We start from the raw sequence: 18,260 nt of genomic DNA, 5'->3' as shown, positions 1-18,260 counted from the left end.
GGAATTTTGAATGACACAGCGGAAAGTGGGGTTTAGTGGGATAGTGAATGACATGAGATGAATGGGACAGTGACATAAATGTGTGGTAATCAAAAGCCTGTAAGCTTTAATTATTTGAAACTACACTAAGACTTTTTGGACAATATATATATGTGTGTATATATATATATACACACACATAGAAGTGTGTGTGTGTGTGTGTGTGTGTGTAGAAACACACACAAAAAATACAGATACACATTTATACAAACATGGTTTTCATTAATCTATAAGATGAGCCTAATTTGACCCTAGTTATTAGATCCTTCATAAGGATAATAATAACAATAACATTAGTGATAAGAGGAAGTCTACCCTACAGAAGTTTCAGACTCCCAGTATGGTACTGGAGATAATATTTGTTGTTGTTGAATTATTTTTCAGGTGGGTCTATCTCTGTGATGCCATTTGAACACTTCTAGGGAAAGCTACTGGAGTGGTTTGTGATTTCCTTCTAGATGAGGAAACTAAGGCAAAAAGGGTTAAGTGACTTTCCCAGAGTCATACATCTATCATCTAAGGATCAGATTTGAACTCACAAAGATGAGTGTTTCTTATTCCAGGCCTGGTACACTGCCCACTTTGCCATCTAGCTTCCAGTGATAATATACCATTAATACATCTGATTCTCAGCATTAAATTGAATTTGATTAATATGATTTGCACCCTGCCATGTACTTGTAAGTTGCTCACTGTAGAATTTATTTTGCATTTTCTCCAGTTGCCACCAATCATCATTGTTTTATTAACTGCCAACTTTCCAATGAATGACTATTGTGTCAGCCCTGCCCAAGATGCTACATGGGCATACAGGTCATTCAGTAACTTGATCTTACTGCAAAAAGCTTTAAATCTAGTCAAAGAGATGTAGTGAAAACACATAGAATGACAGTTTTGGTGTCATGCTAACACTGTACAGAATAAACTTTAATGTTTGTAGGAGTCGTGAGTCATAACTGATGTGGACCATATTCTCTGAGTACTGTATGACCATTCTAGGGTACTACAGATCACATAGTGGAGAAACTGCCCATGCATAATCTTCAATAAAGACTCAGGAGAATGATGATCTTGGAAGCTTGAAGATATGAGTTCAAATCCAATGCTTTAGACTTATATAAAGGGCAGCTAGGTGGTGCATTGGATAGAGTACAGGCCCTGGAGTCTGGAGAAACTGAGTTCAAATTCAGTCTCAGATACTTAATACTTAGTTAGCATTGTGACCTTGGGCAAGTCACTTAACCCCATTGCCTTGCAAAACAAAAAAAAATAAAAAATTTAGACATATATGTCAGTTGGCCCTAGATAAGTCATTTAACCTTTCCTAATCTCTTTTTTTGTTATCTGCAAAACGGAGATTAAAAATAATATTTCCTAGCCTTAGTTTTGTTATCTGAAAAAGGGGAGATTAAAAATAGTTTTCACCTCCCAGGCTTGTTATCAGGATCAAATGAGAGAAGGAATCTAAAGTAGTTTGCAAATATCAAAAAAACTAATATAAATATTAGCAATGATAATGATGATGATTACACTAAAAACTGAGGGGATGAGATCAATTGGCAGGTAAAACAGTAAAGTATAATAGAAAGAACTCTCAATTGATAAATGACCAGTCATGAGAACATGATCAGAAAGACTTTGTTATAATGGGATGGTGATGTAGGATCCAAACTGAACTAATCAAGGAAGTTTTCTTGGAAATTAATTTATTTTTTCTTGTTTTTTTTTTTCAAGGCAATGGAGTTAAGGGACTTGCCCAAAGGTTACACAACTAGGCAATTATTAACTGTCTGAGGTTAGATTTGAACTCAGGGCCAGCACTGACTCCAGGGCCAGTACTCTATGCAATGCACTAACTAGCTACCCTCTGGAGATTAGTTTTAAGGAGAATTTGAGGTATAAGGAAAAGGGCTGGCAAACATAGAAAAAAAAGAACCTAGCACAAAATCTATTTATAGAGGATAGCCAAATGATGTAGTTTGATTTTCAGCTTCTCCTTTTTGTTCAGCCACTGGGAGCTTTGATGTTATCATTCATAAGCTATGCCTTTTTTTGGTTTGATCAATCAGCTTCCAGCAGCTTGCCCATAAAGAGAAAAAGTGAGCCACTCTGGTAAGAATGCAGGAAGAGAGGATACTTTGGTCCTTATGTGTTAAATAGACAAAGGATATGGGCTGCATAGTCTTTCAGCCAGGAAGATCAGAAAGCAATTATGCATGGGCTGAAATGTAATCTGCAATGATCCGTCATGCTGTCTCCAACTGCTTTATATGCAGAAAGTTCATCTGCTTTAATCTCCCTAGTCCCCAAATCTGAGCTCTGAGTCACATATACCATGCAATGAGATGGCTCTGGGTGGCAGCATTGTGTTCCCCAATGCAGGCTGTGATGGGCTGCCTGGCCCAGCCTGCCCTCCCTGAGTCTGGGCTCCATGCCTCCAGTTGTGTAAGCACCTTTGATTTCTCTGCACCACTAAGACAGATTTTACTGCCAGATGCTGCAGTCCTGCACCCTGGTGACTCTTTGCCTTGCACTAACAGTCACGTGTAGTTGTGTGGTTCTGCTGAGCACATCATTTGGAGGTAGACCGGAGACTGGGCAGAAGTTTCCTTAATGGACCCTGAAGGAAACAGCTATTTATAGGTGTCTCCTGCATGTTTCTTTTGTGCTCTACCTAACTCCAATCAGAAGCAGAAAAAATTGTGTCTATCATGACATACTTTAAATTTGAGAAAAATGAATAAATTGGGAAGGTCTTTGTTTGGCATTGCTTATTAAAAGCTCAATCTGTATCATAGGTTCCAGTATTACTGCTGTAAGAGGAGAGGGAGGAGGAGGGATTGGCTCTCAAATTCAGTTAATCCAGCTAATAGTTACCAGTCATTGATGATGTTTTTCAATACTCTGGATAAATTAAGTGCCCATCACAGAATCTTGTACAATCATCATTCAGTAGTTTTAAATATATGAATCCTTAGTCTGCTGTTTATAATTAAGTGACCTTGGACAAATTAGACCTTCTCTGGGCTTACTTCTCTAATTGTAAAATTGAGATTTGGATTAGATTATCTCTGGATAGGGTAAACATGGTTATACAAATTAATTAGAAAAGATAATAATAATCATCCTGACATACATATGAACTGATATCTGTCTATCCCATGATAAATATATTATTACTTATTTTTATTATGGAATCAACAGTTTTGTGAAGGAGATGCTATTGTATTATACTGTCTTATAGATAAGAAAACTGTTCCTCAGAGAGATTAAGTGTCATACTTGTGAAAATGCAGTTTGTAATGTCAGAAATGGGATTTATACCTGTTTTCTGACATCAATCCAACATCCTAACCATTACTATACCATGGTGCCTATCTAATACCCTGGCTCCTGCCACCTCAGAGAATAGCATGTATGATTCTGGAAAAACAATAGAGGGGATCAGTAACTCATAGGAACTAGCAAGAAAAGTCTTAGCATCAAGAGCTATGTCCAGTGCTAAGAACAATAGATGATTAATAAACAAGAGTTGCAAACTTTAATAAAAAGAGACAAATTGACCTTATAAGTTTCACTGAAAAAAAAAGCTTAGGTGGTACTGGGGATAGAATACCAGGCCTGGAATCAGGAAGGAAAAAAGTTTTTAAAAAAGGCCCTTTTAATAAATATATATAGTCAAGCAAATCCCATATGAATAGTGATTGGTCATTGAATTAATCAGAGTTCTTAAAACTTTCAAAGTTGTTTTCCTTTACATTATACTTTGGATTCTGTTCATTTTGTTTTGCATTAGTTCATATAAACCATCCCATGTTTCTTTGATCATCATTTGGCAAAACTTGATAATCAGTGTATCTTTTAAAAATCTTAATTCTTTTTTTGGCAAGGCAATGGGGTTAAGTGGCTTACCCAAGGCCACACACCTATGTAATTATTTAAGTGTTTGAGATCAGATTTGAACTCAGGTACTTCTGACTCCAGGGCTAGTGCTCTATCCATTGCGCAACCTAACTGCCCCCCGAAATCTTAATTCTTAAAAGCTGTTCAGGAGTCAAAGACAAATCAAGAACTCCTCTTAATGAACTTATATTCTACTAGGGAGATAAATAAACAAATAAGCATATAATGATTTAAGGAATTGGGGAATACAAAGTTGGGTGAATCAAGGAAAGCTTCCTGTAGAAGGTAGTATATGAACTCAACCTTTAAGGAAGCTAGAGAATCTAAGAAATGTAGGTGCCTTCTAGGAATGAGGAATAAAGGCATGGAGTTGAGCTAGGAAATGTCAAGAGAATAACAAATTATTTAGTTTGACTAGGACAGAGGGTACCTGAAAAGTTTTACATTTGGAAAGAAGTGATTTTTAGTTCTTCTTGGAGCACAGTAATGACTGACTCATTTGTATTTATAACATTCTTCAAATAGAATTTATGTGTGAAGTTCTATATGAAGAAATAGGTCCATTTAGAAATTAACTAGGTATAAAGAAAAACTTGATTCAGGGATTAAAAACCAATAAAGCTCATTCAAACTGCTTTTATTGAGTTGGCAGAATAAATTTAAAAAAATTTTTACCAAAGCTTGCATTAGGTTAAAAAAGTGAAACTATTATTTTAATCATTTTTCATTAATTCATCCCTTTCAAATTCAATGAGTCCTTTTAAAAGATTAGTTTGATTATTATATAAGTTCTTGATCAAAATTTTCTCTATATTTAGGAAGATTCTGTATGCTCAATTAGATCCATTTATTTTTTAATTTTTAATTTTTGTTTTTTTGGTAAGATAATGGGGTTAAGTGACTTGCCCAAGGTCACACAGCTAGGAAGTTATTAAAGTGTCTAAGGCAGGATCCATTTATTTTTATAGGATTTACCATATATAAGCATCCCATTATCAGTCATTTTGCCTTTTCAACTCACTGGCACATGATCCCTAAGTAGGACAAGTAAAAAAGGCCTCATAGTTTAGTATATGCCAGCTTTAAGTACTTGAGTATTTTATTCCTAAGTACCTCACCTCAGAGTCAGAGATGTGCTGCTTTGAGTATTTATACCTTAGAAATAGGCAAATTCCATAGATCAGGGTTTAATTTATTGCTTTTGTTGTTGTCTAGACTTAAGAAAATGCTAGAGAAAATGTTAAGAAAATAGATTAAATTTATGTCCCACATGCTTTCATTTCCCAAAGAGTCAGTTGTTAACATTTGCCAATATACCCCTTCTCACAACTTTATTGATTTTTATTTAAAATGCATTTCTAGTACTCTTAGCCATCTGGTTTTTCAGTAAACAAAAGATTAAATGAAGACACCTAAGAGCGTTAATTGAGACTTTGAGGGAAGACACAGTGAGTGACTCTATGAAAAGTAATAATTGGCAGCTGACATAATTACTAAAGGAGAAAAAAGATGAGTTAGAAAACAAGAGCGGTTGTGAAGAACTGTAAATGCCAAACATAGGACTTTATATTTGATCCTGTGCAGTGTAGAGCCATTGGAATCTGATGCTTAGATCTATAATTTAGGAGTATTACCTAAACAATTGTGTGGAGAATAGAATGGCATGGAGAGAGATTTGAGGAAGGGACACAAGCAGGGGGAGCTAGGATGCACAGTGGATAGATCACTGCTGGGCCTGGAGTCAGGAGCTCAGTCCTGCATTCAAATTTTGCCTCAGAGATGAGCTATGTGACTCTGGGCAAGTTACCTAACTCTGCCTCAGTTTCCTCAACTGTAAAATGAGCTGGAAAAGGAAATGACAAACCATTCCAGTATCTTTACCAAGAAAACTCTAAATAGGGTCACAGAGTCAGATATGACTGAACCACTCCATAATAATCTAGGCAAGAGGTGATGAATTAGGGTAGGAGCTATGTGAATAGAGACAAGGAATGTGAGAATTGACAAGACAGCAACTGAATAAATAAATGGAGTGTAAGGCGATACGAATGTGTCCCAGGTTTTAAACTAGATTGACTGGAAGGATAGAGTTATTCTAAACAAATGAACAAGACAAATATGTGTTCTTTAAACCATCAAAGAAAAGAGCTGAAGAAGCCTAAATATATGCAACCACAAACACTAATAATTAACTGTTAAGAGAACTGAAAGGCAGTATATTGTTCTTTGTCATGTCCCTTCATTATATTTGACTCTGAGGTATTTGTTGCTATTTCATGTTGTTGCATTTATTGACTTTTGTAGGTAATATATATTTTGTTCTTTTGGAGTTGCTTTCTCTCCTCTTCAAATTCTTGAACTCAATTCAACATGAAAATTTAAAACCATCATCTGGGTGAAAAAGATGTCAATGCTTTGAGGGACACAAAAGAAGCACAAGACCCTGTCCTTAGGGAAAATTTATCAAACTGTAGTATCAAATATAAATATTTCTTCTACTAGAAAGACATCCTGGAGGAGAAGAGATGAACTAGATTTTGAAAGATGGCAAAGAGGATGGGGGACCCTCCTGAACAAAGGAATGGAGGGGCGAATAAGCAGAATGTTTACAGGAAGCAGGGAGGAAACTCTCCTAGCCCAAGTCCAGGCTGCATGTCGGAAGGGAAGAAATTGGATTGGATAGATTTGGGGAGAAGCAGGGCAGATTATGTCAGGTGACTTCAGTGTCAATTGAACAAAATTCAGGAAGTATTAAGTGATTATTATGTATGTTTTACACAAAAAATGAAATACTTCCTAATTGGAAGGAATTTACATTTGAACGAGGGAGATAAGAAGTCCAAAAACCATAAACAGCATAAATATAAAGTGAATAAACATATATGTGTGTGTTTATATAAATATATATGCAAAGAGTAAATTTAAAGGTTTAAAAGGGAGGGCTCTAGGATTTGGGAGATGAAGGAAAAATTTTAATGTAACAGATGATGCTTAAGCTGCGTCTTTTTTTTTTATTAAAGATTTTATTTACTTCGAGTTTTACAATTTTTTCCCCCAATCTTCCCACCCCCCTCAGAAAGCAATTTGTCAGTCTTTACATTGTTTCCATGTTGTACATTGATCCAAATTGAGTGTGATGAGAGAGAAATTGTATCCTTAAGGAAGAAACAAAGTATAAGAGATAACAAGATCAGACAATAAGATACCAGTTTTTTTTTTTCCTAAATTAAAGATAATAGTTCTTGGTCTTTGTTCAAACTCCACAGTTCTTTCTCTGGATACAGATGGTATTCTCCATTGTAGACAGCCCCAAATTGTCCCTGATTGATGAAATAAGTGTGTCCATCAAGGCTGATCATCACCCCCGTGTTGCTGTTAGGGTGTACAGTGTTTTTCTGGTTCTGCTCATCTCGTTCACCATCAGTTCATGCAAATCCCTCCAGGCTTCCTTGAATTCCCATCCCTCCTGGTTTCTAATAGAACAATAGTGTTCCATGACATACATATATACCACAGTTTGATAAGCTATTCCCCAATTGAAGGACATTTACTTGATTTCCAATTCTTTGCCACCACAAACAGGCCTGCTATGAATATTTTAGTACAAGTGATGTTTTTACCTTTTTTCCTCATCTTTAAACTGTGTCTTAAAGGAAGAAAGGTGGGGTTTGGGTGTGTTCAAGAAAGACTAGTACCTTGGTGTAAGGGCTGCCCATCTCTTTTCAAGGGCTACTTTGATGGCCACCTGAGTCACTTAATTCTCACCTGTGGCTCCAAGAAGTTGTAGCATGTACAGTGGCCACACCTGGCAAACCATTTTGGCAAGCAGGTCCAGTGTAAATGAGGGAGTCTCAAGCTCATCAGTGAGTTGAGGGGGGGTGTCTACACCAAGTATGTGAAGTCTTTCACTGGTGGAGTGGACAAATGAGAACAATTTGTTCCAATGGCCATTAGGCCAACTGAAGCAGGCAATGTGGAAAACTTAGAGCTTGATTAGACATTGAAGACACCAAGGTCATCCCCTGCATCTAGAGTCATCACCAGTTGTCTTGACTCTGTCTTGCCATGCTGGATCATGATGACTTTGGAAGAGAGACTGAGGCGGTTGATTTCATGTAGCTCATCCTCACTTAAGTCCAATTTTTGCAATCATCTGAAGACATCACCCATATTTTACCATTCCTCAAAGTCCTGTGGCAAAGTGATGAAGCAGCAAGTGTGGCTACTCTGCTGCAGGAGGAGCTGTAGTCACAACCCTGCACACAGGAGGCCCAGTTTATAGATTTGTTTCCTCACTGAAAGCAGCAATGAAATCTGGGTGACTGAGCAGTCCTTTTAAAGATTGCACTGCTCACCTCCTAATGTGAGGATGGGGCTAGAAAAGGTGCCCTAAAAACCATCTGCTTACCCAACCCTGACCTGATTATCAGGGTAGGCAGAGATCCCATAGTTGGATTGAGACGCAAAAAAATTCTATAAGAACTCCTTCAAATAATATTCCATTCATCAGCAATGCATGGAATGTGCACCCACTCATAGAAAATACAAGATCCAATAGACCTGAAAGACCAACAGCTCTTGTTACAAGAGAACTCAGAAGATGTCGTATTTGAATAGTAACCCTGAGTGAAACAAGGCTGGCATATGGAGGCCAGCTTACAGAAGAAGGAGTTAGATATATACTTTTTTGGAGTGGTTGCAGTGAAGGGGGCACTGTGAAGCTGGGGTAGGTTTTGCAATTAAAACTCATCCAGTCAACATTCTTGAATGCCTGCCAAAAGGAGTGAATGTCAGGTTCATGACAATGATATTGTTATTTCCAGGAAAATGCCATGCAACCATCATCAGTGTCTATGCTTCTACCATGATGAACATTGATGAAGTTAAAGAAAAAATTTATGAAGAGCTGGAGACCCTTATCAGTGTATCAAAAGTCAGTAAGTTCCTAATTCTAGGTGACAATGCTTGAGTAGGATAGCTTGCCAGACATGGCAGGGAGTCCTTGGGAAGAAAGGATTTGGAAACAGCAACTACTGAGACTTGCACATCTCATTACCTTATCATAAACACTGTCTTCTATTTACCTAAACACAACAAAACTTCCTGGATACACCCTTGTAGCATCATTGGCATCAAATACACTGTGATTATAAGGAGAAGAGACAAACAATCTGAGAGTGACAAAGGCAATGTGCGGTGCAGAATGTTGGGCTGCACTCATTCTCAGAGTCATCCTCTCTGTACAAAATATTCACATTTAATCAAAGTGGTGGTCCCAAGGCTAAATGACTAGTAGAAGCATTGATGTCAAGAGATTAGAGGGTCTCTCTGAAAAGGGACAGTTTGTTACTAACTTGGAGGGAAAACTGAGCCAACATACAGCTGGCAACAGTGGAGCAGAAAAAAAGTGGGCAACTTTCAGAGATCTGGGGTACAGCACTGCATTTTTTTCATCTGGGCCAGACATCAAAACTGCTTTGCTGAAAAATGATGGGGGAAATACACAATCTGCTAAATGAAAAATGAGAACTTTACAGGATTTGCCAGCAGGTTCATCCATTTCTAAGAAGGCAGCATTTTATTTCATCAGAAGTAGAGTACAAGAAAAGCTTAGAGAGATGCAGGATTCCTGGCTCAGTAAGAAGGCATAAAATTCAGTTTTATGCAGGATAGTAATAAACCAAAGTGCTTTTATGATTCCCCAAAGGCTATATATGGACCAAAGACCTATGATGCAGCTCAACTACTCAATACTGCTGGATCCACATTGATCAACAATAGGGTCATGATCCTAGAGAGATGGGTTGAACACTTCCATAGTGTTCTTAAAAACCGTCATTAGAGCAGCTAGGTGGCACAGTGAATAGGGCACCTGCCCAGGGGTCAGGAGGACCTGAGTTCAAATCCAGCCTCGGACAAAAATTACCTAGCTGTGGGACCTTGGGCAAGTCACTTAACCCAATTGCCATAAATAAATAAATGCATACATAAAACTATTGTCAATCAATGCAGAAGCCATTGACTGTTTGCATCACGTTGAAGTTACAACTGAAGAAGAGGTTTTGAATGTCATTAGGCTCCTTTCAAGTGGCAAAGCAATTGGTACTGATTCTTTTCCAGCTGAGATCTACAAAGTGGAAGGTCCACTGCTTGTCTAAAAACTGACTGAAATTTTCCAGGTTATATGGCATGAAGGGGTTATCCCCCAAGAATTTAAGGATGCCTGCATTGTCCATTTCTGTAAAGGTAAGGGGAATAGATTATCCTGTGACAATCACAGGGATATTTTTTTTTTTTAGTAATTGTGGTAAAATTCTTGCCAGAGTGCTGAACCCAAAGAGCGAGACAGAGACCAAAGTTTGATAAGTTTGGAGATGTTTAATTTCCTGGGGACTGCCTGGGGATGAAGAGTGCCCACATCAGACAGTCCCTGAGTGTTCAGGGAATAGGGTTTTTATAGTGTTTGGGGTGGGGTACTGAGAGCAAGCAGGATACAGAAGCAAAGATAGAAATTAGATATATTGTGTTGTCAGACTACTACAAACATATGTAAGCATATGGTTCAGTATAGAGAGGGGACTAGAAAGAGTGGGAAAGGGTCAGGGTCTTTGTGTTATGTCTGAACATATTTCCTGAGATAGAGGGAGTCCCATATGCACGGGCTTCCCACAGGTTTGAGGGAGTGAAATTTACTATCTTATGGTTCCAGCTGCATCTGGGGAAGGGGAGGCAGTCCTGGGAGGAAGCAGGAATTTTACAGGTACAGAAAGATAATTAGGCTAACAAGGGTGCTTTGTGAATCTTAGCCAAATTTATGATATATCTGTGACCCCCCAGAGTCAAGTATTTGGGTCCTGTCAGATTATTTTCAGACCCAAAGGCTCCTAGCCAAAGTTATATTTCTGAGGAGTTTCTTGGGGCTCAGAAAGGTGTCAAGGACCTCTTCTATACAGGGATTACACAAATATTGATTGTACTTCATGAGTACTTCTCAATAGACTGATCCTTCACTTGGAAGATGGTCACCTCCCTGAGAGAAAGGGTTGAGGAACAGTGGATATGGTGTTTGCTGCCCAACAATTCCAGGAAAAATGCCAGGAATAGAACAGAGGACTGTAAACATTTGTAGATCTAACCAAAGACTTTGATACCATAAGTCATGAGGCTTTATGGAAAATTATGTCAAAATTTGGTTGCCTGGAGAAGTTCACCAATATTATACATCAGTTCCATGATGTCATGCTGGATAGTGGTTGATGCTCTTGAGATTTCCCAATCACAATTACAGTTAAACAAAGATGTGTCCTTGTACTTTTGCTCTTTAGCATGATGCTTTTAGCCATGTTATGAAATACCTTCTGGTCAATTCTTCAACTTGAAAAGGCTACAAGCCAAGACCAAAGTGGAGGGAGTGTTGGTGTATGATCTTTTATTTGCAGTTGATTGTTCCCTAAATGCATTAATTTTAGTCCAACAATTAACACTAAGGAAACACAGGTGCTCCATCAACCTGCATCATACCATTCGTATGTGGAACCATCAATTATAGCAAATGGAGAAGTTTTGAATACTTAGGACAAGTTCATTTGCCTTGGCAATGCCCTTTCCAAGGACATACATATTGACAATGAGGTTGACACTCACATTGCCAGAGCTAGCTCAGTATTTGGGAGACTCTAAAAGAAGGTGTGGGAGAGAAGAGGTATTAGACTCACTACCAAATTAAAAGTCAACAGAGTCACTGTGATGACTTCATGGTTATATGCCTGTGAAACCTGGACAGTCTATCAGTGCCATGTCAGGAAACTGAAACACTTCCATTTAATTTGTCTTAGGAAGATTCTGAAGATCACCTGGCAGAAGATACCAGACACCAAGGTCCTTTCTGGAGCCAAACTGCGCAGCATTCCAATATTACAGAGAGTGCAACTACGATGGGCTGGACACATGGTTAGAATGCTAGACATAAACTTGACAAAAAAACCTTTTATAGAGAATTCACACAGGGAAAGCACTCACAAGGAGGTCAGAAGAAGGGAGTGATACTGAGACACTCTGAAGGTCTCATTGAAGAACTTTAGAATTGACTGTACAGCATGGGAGACACTGGCACAGGACTGCCCAGCAGGGTGTGTCCTCATCAGTGAGGGTGCTGCACTCTATGAGGATGGCAGAATTGAAGCAGCTCAAAAGAAACATAGCATACATAAGTTTAGAGTCCCCACCCCAGGTGCTTACATGGTCCATTTGTGCCCAGCCTGTGGTAGAGCATTCTGAGCCCATATTGGTTTGATCAGCCACAGTCAGACACACTGTAATTTGTCTCAAATACAGTGATGTCACTTTGGTCTTTGATAATGAAAGACAAGAACTATAAGGAAGAAAGGGACTCTGAGGTAGAGGTAAGAAAAGAGTACATTCTGGGATTATGAGACTGTCAGAGTAATAGTACTGTGTCACAGAGATGAAATATTGGTTTGAAGAATAGAGTTTAGCTGGAATTCAATCAGTATGCTGGAGGAAAATAATGGCTAATTTGGAAAAAGAGTTTGGTCCAGAAATTAAAAATTAAAGAGAATTTTATCTTAGTGACAAGTTCATAACTGAGTGTTGGACTAGTCAGGTACAAATTTGCTGAACTCTTCATTTGTGGAGGGGTTTTCTAGTGAATATTGTTTCTATTCTCCTCAGAAACATTTCAGAAGGAATGGAGAGGCTCTTATTCCATAATGGTCTGAGATGGGGATTCCTTCAAGATCTGTGGGTGTTCTGAGAAGCCAGACTAAGTTAGGATAGGGTGAAATATTTGCTTAGCCTTATTCTCTTTAGTTTCCTCTTGATTCATGCCAGTGACCTTGGTTAGAATGGGTTGGAAAAAATAGGAGTTCTGTCATTTAGATAAGAATGTCACAAATCTGCAGCTCCATAAGGTGGAAGAAATAATCTTGGAAATATGTTCTGATTCTTTTGAGGTCCTTTTTAGCCCTAGATTACTTATCCTTTGATCTGATGTGAATGGTATCAGTTCTAATCACAAGTGCACAGATGATATTAGGACTAAAATGGTTCAAAGGGATCTAATTAACAAAACAAATATATATCAAACACTATGTGCAAGTCACTCAACTAAATATTAAGGGAAAATTAAAAAAGTATACAATGCATCCTTTCTTGTATATTTTAATATGCAAGATTAAAAAAAACACTTGCAATATAAAAAAATTATGATTTGCTCTGACTTCTCCACTGAACCATTATATAGTCCAGTAAAGCAAACTGGTTATTTGTTGACTATGTCCAAAAATATATGTATCGTTTAAAATTTTAAGTCTATCACCTCTTTGGGAAGAAGTTCTTTGAAGTAAAAAACATGATCAATGTTAATCACTGTGTTATCACTGTATCATTGATCTGAGTTTTAAAGGTTTTCAAAGTGTATTTCTTTTTTTAGTTATTTTTATTTTTATTGAATTTTACAATTTACCCCCCATCTCGCTTCCCTCCCCCCACCCCCCACAGAAGGTAGTCTGATATTCTTTACAATACTTCCATGGTATACATTGATCAAAAATTGAATGTGTTGAGAGAAAACTCATATCCTAAAGGAAAAATAAAATATAATAGATAGCAAAATTATATAATAAAATAACTCTGTTTTCTTTTTAAAATTAAAGGTCTTTGGTCTTTGTTTAAACTCCACTATTCTTTCTTTGTATACAGATGTATTCTCCATCCCAGATACCCTAAAATTGTCACTGATTGTTGCACTGATGAAATGAACAAGACCATTAAGATTGATCTTCAACCTCATGTTGCTGTTAAGGTATACAATGTCAAAATTGTATTTCTTTTGTCATGGTATAAATTGTTCTAATTCTGCTGACTTTACTCAATGTAATTTCATAGAAGTTTTCTCTGAAATTGTGCATTTTGTTATTCTTATGACAAGATATAAAACAATAATATCAGGCTGCTGGGTGACAGAGTGGATAGAGTACCAGGCCCAGAGTTAGGAAGACCTGAGTTTAAATGCCTCAGGTGCTTGATAACTGTCTGACCCTGGGCAAGTCCCTTTATCATTTGCTTCAGTTTCTTCATCTATAAAATGAATTGGAGAAGAAATGGCAAACCATTTTAGTATTTTTGTCAAGAAAACCCCAAATGAGATAACAAAGAGTTGGACATAACTGAAAATGACTGAGCAGAATGTGACCCAATTATATGTAAAAGAAGATTTTAAGCCATTCATTCTATGTAAAGATATGGAGATTTCACTAATTACCTACTTCACTAATTTTAGTGTTTGACATCTGTCCTTTTCTGTAGGAAGTTATACCTTTAATCTGATTTAAAATTCCCAGTTTTTTATTTGACCTTTGACCCAAACTCGATGAATACCTGATTTTATGCATGTACTTGCCTTCATTGATACAAGTTTCTTCCTTCTCCCAGTTTTATAAACTGTGATCCCATTTTCTCTTTTCTCTTTGTACTTTCTCTTTTGGTGACCTTATTGGTTCCCAACAGGTTCACTTATGACTATGCTCTGAAATTAGAGGACCTGAGCTCTTACCCTCTCTAGACACATATTAACTGTGTAATCTTGGGCAAATAAAATGATCTCATTGATCATCATATTTCTTATCTGACAATTGAGCTAATTAGATGACTTGGTCTTTGAGGTTCCTTCTGGCTCTAGAGCAATCATTAAATAAATCCAGGCCCAATTCCTCACTTGATCTCCAGTTCCCTAATGCCAACTTCCCATTTTTGAACTAGATGTCTCAAAGGCATCTGAAATTTAGTACATCCAAAACATAACTCACCACTTTTTTCTCTTACTTCCCAAAGCTGTTTTTTTTTTTTGAATTTCCCTATTCCTGTTTAAGGCATCACCGTCCTTCTACTTGCTGAGGTTTACCACCATCATATAATCTTTTGCTTCTCATATTTACTTAATCCATACAACCAGCAAGTTGCCAGATTCATTTGTTTATTTTATCTCCTCAACATCTCTTTCATAGAATTCTTCCCTTCTGATACAGTCATCACCTTAGTTCAAACACTCGATCACCTTTCACTTTGATGCAAGGTGCGGAAATGACATAGGTTGGACTTAAAGGTCATGCCCTTTGGGACATGTGCAATGAGTACTGCACTGTCTTAGGCCATCCTTGGAGGTTGCCCTTGTGGCGTGTATATTGGAGAATACCTGGAGCCAGGCACTAAACAACTCCCCAAGCATCACTGTTGTCCAACCTACTGTGGAAATGCATTTAAGTAAGGGCTCCTGGATGAGAAGGCCTCTTCTTCCTTCTTTCTTCTCTTTGCAGGATGACCACTTTCTCTCTCTAAGCTAGAACCAGGTGCTCCAGCCTAGGCCACTGGAGAACTAAGGCCTCTATTCCATGTGACTGAACTCACTTGAGTCTAGACCAGCTCATATGACTGTTTTTCCTTTTTCCCTTACCTTCATGCAGTCTCACCTAAAACTTTGCTATTCAGCCTGTCCTCAAGCTTAGGAGCTCTACTCCCTGACTCAGGTCTCCCGGATGCTTTCCTTTCACTTTTTCCCTCAAGTACCTCACCTGGACCTTTGCTATTTATTCACCCAGTCCTGAAGTCCCTTATAAGAAGCTTATTGTCTCTCCAGAAAAAAGTTTTAATCTATGAACTTTGTACACAATAAAAGATGAAATAAACTCTTATGTTATGTAAAACTCTTTCCATTCTGATCCTGTTTCCATGTTCCTAGTTTTCTAATAAATTGACCCCACATATTCTATGGTCTATCCATACTGGTTTCATTACATTAATACCCTATTTCTCTAAATCATTTAATATTCATTTTGCAATTATTCTATATGATTACTCTCCCTGTATATCTAAATGTTTTCATTCCCATTAATAATAAGATGTGCATGTTACTTTACAAATATTATCTTATTTTAACCTCACAACAATCCTTGGAGGTAGGTGTTATTAATTGCCACATTTATAGATGAAGAAACCAGTGCTTAGAGAGGTTGTGACTTGGTCAGGGTTATACAGCTAGTAAGTGTCTGAATCAAGATTTGATTATCAAGGATCTCTCTGTCTCTCTCTCTGTCTCTCTCTCACTCTGTCTCTCTCTCACTCTCAATGTTCAGCACAGTACCAAGCACATAGTATACTAGTTCTGCAGTGAGTGCTTTAGAACTACTTTAAAAATGAGTGACCCAAGCACTTCCCATCTAACACCTTCTTAGCCCTCTACTTTGCTCCTGGTCCCAGAGAATTTAAATGTATCAATAGCAAGAAACCTAATTATAAAACTATCCCTTTCTAAGCTTCTTCAATATAAAATCTCTTTCTAAAATAAGATTTTATTTTTTAATAGCAAAAATCTATTTTTACTTCTCATGCCCCTCCATTGGGAAAAGAAAAACTAAACCCTCATAACAAAAAGATATAGTCAAGCAACAAATTCCTGCAATGGTCATCTCTAAATATGTCTCATTTTAAATCCATTGCTAGGTTACATACTTCATCAAGGGTCCTCTGGAATCATGTCTATTCATTGCATTGATCAGTTATCTTAAAGCCTTCCAAGCTCTTCATTTTTATTATGTTATCATATAAATTGTTTTTCTTGATCTGCTTACTTCACTCTACATCAAATCATATGTCTTCCCAGGTAACTGAACGTTTTGCTTTCATTTCCTTTTATGGCATAATAACAACTTATTACACTTAGAAAATATAATTTTCTCCAGCTCTTCTCCAATTTATGATTCTCCTTCCTTAGTTTCTAGTTCTTTGCCACCATAAAAAGAGTTTCTATAAATGTTTTTGTGCATTGGGGTCCTTTTCCTCTTTCTTGAATCATTTTAGCTTATAGGCTCAATTTTGGTACTGCTGAGTCTATGGGAATGTGACTTTATGAGAATGGGAAGAATAGAAAAATCTTTCAGGTTGCTACCAACAATACATCAGTGTGTCTGTTTTCCTAAAGGTCCTCTAACTTTTGTCATTTTCTTTTCTTGTTAATCAATTTTGCTAATTTGGTGTGTATGATACAGAAACTTTGAGTTGCTTTAATGTTAATTTCTTTAATTATTAGAGATTTGGAAAAGTTTTTGCATATGGCTATGGATAACTTGAACTTCTTTCTCTGAAAATTGCATTTTCATATCCTTTGACTATAAATTTTTGCCTTTTTAATTATAACGCTAAACAAAGTCTGATTTGAGTTTTATTTTTCCTCTAAGTCCTCTAATGGGTGTATGAATGAATACCAAAATGACCTAAAGCCAGGTGTTAGCTGGGAGGAGGCAGAAGAAAATTGATGGATAGGAATAATCCACAAAAGGGATAATTAGTCCCTGGATAATAGAATGTTGGCTATAGTATGACCTTTGATTCTTTCTACTTTCCCCAGTCCCTGACTGCATTAGAATGTATTTTAGAATATTCTGGTGTGTCTCAGTAGGCTCTATTTTTAAAAACCTAGATTTTTTTTTCCTACCCCAAAATGCGTCAGGCTATCCTAATTGTTTCAGTGATAAAAATTTTTTTCATAGTTTTATTGGTGTTTAGACAATGAGACAGCACCATAAGTAATAATGCCCAGAAATGAAAGCATATTCTTGGATTTGTCTCACTTTTCATTCTGTTCATCCAAACAAGTTCTGATCTGTTGATATTTTGCATTTATTGAAGCCAGACATGCCAATGAAAATCCAGCTGCTGCACTTTTAGCAAGTTGGGATGTCTTGCCAGGGAAGTTAATGGGTCTGCTGGAGTCATAATGTTTTTTTTCTGCTACCTGTAGTACTCTTAGAAGATTCATACAGGAAAAACACCAAAAGGGCACTTAAATGTATCTAAGATATCATTTATATGGATAATCTCTCTAGTGGTATAGATGATAATTCATCCACCATTTTTATCCTTTGTAATTCTTATATATTTCCTTCCATCATTCCTCCATATGAGATCTATGCAAGGTTTTTTTTTAAACTTTTTACCATGAGATATATACATATACACAAATATTTTATATATGTTATTATATCTATCTATCCATAATTTCAGAAGTGATTTAGTTCTACCTTCTGGACCTTGAGGCCCAGAGAGATGAAATGAATTGCCCAAGATTATATAGATAGTAAGTCACAGTGGGGAGATTTGAATACAGGCCATGGAATAAGATAACCTGTGTCTATTTCTCATCTCTACTATTTATAATCTTTGTTACCTCGAACAAGTCATTTAATCTCTCTGGGTCTCATTTTGTTCATTTGTAAAATGAGGGAGTTAGACTATGTGATTTAAAG

The sequence above is a fragment of the Macrotis lagotis genome, chromosome 4 (genome assembly GCF_037893015.1).
Source record: "Macrotis lagotis isolate mMagLag1 chromosome 4, bilby.v1.9.chrom.fasta, whole genome shotgun sequence".
NCBI classification, from domain to species: Eukaryota; Metazoa; Chordata; class Mammalia; order Peramelemorphia; family Peramelidae; genus Macrotis; species Macrotis lagotis.
Note: the sequence above shows the minus strand (reverse complement) of the source record.